The following is a 5,069-nucleotide window of genomic DNA, read 5'->3' as shown; positions in this document are numbered from 1 at the left end:
AGGATATCATGTCCACATCTTGTACAGCAATTAACCACTAGGAAGAATGTATGCAATGTGTTAATTATTGAAACTGTCCTATCAATTTGGTTTAAAACTGTCTTATTGCTATTTGTTTCTCAATAAAATTATGGGGAAAAAAATAAAAACAAATAAATATATAAATAAAAAATAAAGCCATATTAATATGCTGAGCTGTAAAAGGTTTAAGTCAATAACTTCTGACATTGCCAGTCTTATAGATAACCCACTACTATTATGGACTACTGGACTATATTGGAATATTTTGCTGAATTCACATACCTACAATATTTAAATGACAATGGAATACTCATCTCTGGCGCCTTCTCTTTTATTTAAGAGTGCATGTTGAATATCTTTACAGGTTAAAATATTTAGGGCCATCTCAGTCTTTTTTAGTCATACCTCACTGCAATGATATATTGACTTTTTTTTTAAGCTGGTACTTTATTAACATATTTAAGTTATAAAGTTTTCTCTAACATAAATAATACTGAAATAAATATCCTTGTAATTTTGAGTACTTGTTCCAGTGTTTCTGTAGGATTAAATTTCTGAAGAAGAATTAGTGGACCAGAGATTTACTGTGAACTTGCCCCTGAGGAGTTTGAATGGATTTACATCTTATCATGAGAATCCCCACTGTCTGCACTCCCATTCTCTCCCAGTCGTGTAATTTTCTGGCTGCCTGAAGAGTAGGAAATGTGCTCCAGCTCTTGATCCCCTTTCCACCATCCCCATGCTTATTTTTCTCTTCCTCAAAGTAAAGTAGAAACTCCATTCTTCTAGTTTCTGAGGCCAAAACCCTTATGGCATCGCAAACTTCATTCTCTCTCATCTTCAAATCATTCTATCAGCATATCTGTCAGCTTGGTTCTCAAAATAGATTTAGGATAATCCAACCACTCCTCGCTCCCCACACAGTGGCACCCTCATCTAACCCACTACCCCTTTCCACCTCATCCCAAGGGTGATGTCATGCATATGACATTTTGGAATAAGGCAAAACTGTGGTGGCCATAAAATTACCAGTGATTGCAAGGGTTTAGAGAGGAGGAAAAGGGAGCCACCAACAGTCTGTAGAGCAACATGCCTAACTTTTATTTTGACTATTGTGATACATACCTCACCCATGACTCTCCATCTGTGATAAAGGCACACTGCAGTGGTAGGAAACATAAAGAGGATGTGAAAGACTACTACCAGAAATGGGTAGAAGAGCAAGCTCAGAGCCTGATTGACAAAACAACAACTGCATTTCAACAAGGAAAGATACCTCCTTCTCCATTCTCCACTCCTTCCCCAGCAGGTGCTATGATCCCACCTCCACCCAGTCTCCCGGGTCTTCCTCACCCTGGTATGATGCCAACACCCCATATGGGAGGCCCTCCCCTGATGCCAGTGATGGGCCCCTCTCTTCCTGAGCTGATGCCAGTGGGACCTGCTCCTGGAATAAGGCCATCTGTGAGAGACCACATTCTAATGATTCCTGGGCCTCCAATGATGCGACTACCAGCTTGGCCCATAATGGTGTCCACTGTGCCAGGAATAACTCGACCAGATGGATAAAGTGGAAGGGCAACCTGTCTATATCGGTTTTATATTATTTGTTCTGCTTCAGCCAGGGATCATGATGCTGTGATTCTGGGTGTTTTCTAACAGCCTGAATGACAAGGAAGACTTGCTTCCCCCTTCTTATCAAAGAATAGTTTTGAAGGGAAAAACACGATAAACAAAAGTGCAGAAAGTACAGTTTCATTTGTATTGTGAAATGTAATAAACTTGTCAGCTCTTTTAATTAAAAAAAAGAGAGGAGGGAGAATAAATAGGCAGAGCAAGGAGATTTTTTAGGGCAGTCAAAATATCCTTTGTGACACTAAAATGGTGGATGTATGTCATTACACATTTGCCAAAGCCTGTAGAACATACCACAGCAAGAGAGAACCCCAGGGAGAGCTATGGAAGTTGAGTGACAGTATGTCAGCTTAGGCTCATTGGAATAGATGTGCCGTTCTTGTAGCAGAAACTGCTAGCAGAAGATTGTACATGTGTGGTGGTGAGTGTGTGAGAATTCTCTGAATTTTCTATACTTTCTGCTCAATTTTGCCTAAAAATATAAGCAATAAAGCCCTTTTTTTCTTGTCTTTTTGTGACAAGGGCTCACTATGCAGTTCAGACTGATCTTGAGCTCACTTTGTAGCCCAGGTTGGTGTTGAACTCCCAATGATCCTCTTGCCTCAGCCCCTAGAAGTGCCGGAATTACAGGCATGCGCCACCATGCCAGACTCACAATTGACATTCTTTCTTTCTTTAATCTTTTATTTATTTATTTGGTACAGGGTTTTGCTACATAGCTTGGGCTCATAGTGATCCTCCTGTCTCAGCCTCCCCAGACCTGGGATTTACAGGCCTGCGCCACCATATCCAGCCAGCACAGCAAGCAGTACTGGGAATTGAACCCAGGGCCTTGCACTTTCCAGGAAGGCACTTAGACCACCGAGGTATTCCCCTGGTGCTAACAATTGACATTCTTATGTGCATGTTGCTTAAAGGTTTTAAAAGATATATAGTGATTTTTAAGAGTTGATTTTTTTTTTTTTTTTTTTTTTTGTGGTACCAGAGATTGAACTCAGGACTCTGAGCTTGCCAGGCAAGCACTTATTCTACTGAGCTATCTCCCCAGCCCCTAGAGTTCACAATTTTGATGGCCATTACTTTATAGTAATTTATATAATTTGCCCTATTTTGTGTTTTACCTGGAATTCTTCTTTGCCTGCCTATTGCTGTTGTCCATCTGCTGGTTTGCTTGCTTTGTTTTCTCTCTCTCTCTCTCTCTCTCTCTCTCTCTCTCTCTCTGTCTGTCTTTTAAAATGCTTATTTATTTATTTATTTATTTGGTACAGGATCTCACTATGCAGTTTAGACTTGTAGTGACCCTCCTGTAGTGGGTTATCTACAGAAGTTGTTGACTTGAGGCTTTAACAGCTCAGCATATTAATATGGTTTTACTTTATATACCTTGTTTTTATACTTTTCTGCTGGATGGTTAAGACCAAGATAAAGCAAGACCTATATAACAATAAATGTAGCTTTTGTATCTGATAAGGTCAGTCAAGTACCCTCAGGATTTATCCTGTAACCCTGTACCGCATTTTGTAGGTCCTTTGTCAGTGTCAGCCATGTGGATGAGTCATGGACATTGCTTGACCAATTTGCTCTCTGTGAAAGCCTGAGAGAATGTTTTCTCTCCAGGTGACTCTCCTTAGGCACACTATACATCATTGATCACATTCCTCTGTGACTCCATAATTTCCTTGATCAGAAAATTTGGGGCACAACTGAGTTACGTGATGTTACAGTACAGGTTCTCCTATATCCTGAGTCTTTACTGACCTTGAAAGGCTAGGGCCAAAATGTTGGCTGATCTTGAAGCCCTTCCTTTTCTCCAATTTTTGATCTACAAACTTAGGTTGTTAACCCTCCAGAAGCTTATTATTACCCTGCAACATATGCAGTTCAGTTTACCCTTGATATTTATCTGTCTAAATATCAAACATCTTAGGCATAACATGGAACAGATATTATCCATCAGGTATTGATATGTTAAACTTTAAATCTCTACAGAATATGAAGAAAAATAATTTTTAAAAATGGGAATAAACATATTTTTACACAGAAATTTAGTAAACAAATCATATACAGCGTTGTAGCAGGACAGTCCTGTGACATTTTTTTCTTGTGTCTTTTTTTTTTTCATTTTTCACCCTTTAAAACAAAACCAAAAACTTTTACTTCAGAGACAGTATGGTAATAATTGGTATGTCATGATAAGAAGTACATATTTAGAAGACCAGAATGACAGGCATTCCAAGCGTGACCCTTCTATTACACATTGCTATCTTCAGTGCAGTTGCTTTGTTTGCAGGGATCAGCATACATAGTTAGTCAGGGTGAGAATCCTACCAATTAACTGCTAGATTCAAAAACCTGCTGATGTTTCTCAGGATCATTGCCTTACCCATCTTGTGCATGTAAATGTATGACTTTGCCCCTGTCATGTTTCCCAACTTTTCTCCTTGCCCTCTCCTCGTTGTCCAATCCTCAAGTTCTCGCTCCCACCACCATTTATTAAAGAGGCGATCTGTTCTATAGTGTATGTTTTTGGCTCTTTTGTCAAAGATCATGGTGAATGCATTTGAGGTTGCTTATGTTTCCTCTATTTTTTTTCTACCTCTTTTTCTTTTGTTGGTGAGATAGATAGATAGATAGATAGATAGATAGATAGATAGATAGACAGACACTCATCATAGGCAATTTTTACCTGCATATGCTATCTCTTGCTTCTTTTTCCTTTCCCAGTCCCCTTCCGTCCCTTCAGCCCTTTTTCTCCTCCTTGTTTACAAAAGCTTTATTTTTATTTTTTTTTCATTCTTATTTCCTTTCCCCCTCCCTCATTCCTTTTCCCCTTCTCATTTTGGATATTTTCTTCTCATTTCCCAATATCAGACATTTGGGTCCTTATTTAGACTTTCAGTTTCTCACACCAGAGAAACGATGGGATATTTAAACATGTGTATCCAATTTAGTTCACTTAAAAATATGGGGCTGGGGAGTGAGTGAGACAACCCAGGGCCTCAGGATCCTGAACAGACCCAGAGCACAGGCCCGGCGAGTGAGTGCAATGACCTGGCTGTGGGATCCTGTACAGACCCAGAGCGCAGGCCAGGGGAGTGAGTGAGACGACCGGGCCGCGGGATCCTGAACAGACACAGAGCACAGGCCCGGGCGAGTGAGTGAGCGGACCCAGGCCACGGGATCCTGAACAGACCCAGAGCGCAGGCCCAGCGAGTGAGTGAGACAAGCCAGGCCGCAGGATCCTGTACAGACCCAGAGCGCAGCCCAGGCCCAGCAGGGAACCCTTCAGCAGAACTCCCTGCAAAGAGGCTAGATGCAAGACCCACCCAGCTGATTCAGGAGCAGAACATCTTCCAAGAGAGGCACAAAGGGTTCAACTCTAAGGGCTGCAGCAGAAAGAAGTGGAGCACAGC

The 5,069-nt window shown here is 41.0% G+C and overlaps 1 pseudogene; it reads left to right on the top strand.

The window, feature by feature from the left end:
• The first annotated feature begins 1,110 nt into the window (after positions 1–1,110).
• On the top strand, positions 1,111–1,590 carry LOC101581258 (annotated as a pseudogene).
• The last annotated feature ends 3,479 nt before the right edge of the window (positions 1,591–5,069 follow it).

The sequence above is a fragment of the Octodon degus genome, unplaced genomic scaffold (genome assembly GCF_000260255.1).
Source record: "Octodon degus isolate 3935 unplaced genomic scaffold, OctDeg1.0 scaffold00245, whole genome shotgun sequence".
NCBI lineage: Eukaryota > Metazoa > Chordata > Mammalia > Rodentia > Octodontidae > Octodon > Octodon degus.
The sequence above is the reverse complement of the archived record's forward strand: the minus strand, read 5'-3'. Positions and strand labels throughout refer to the sequence as shown.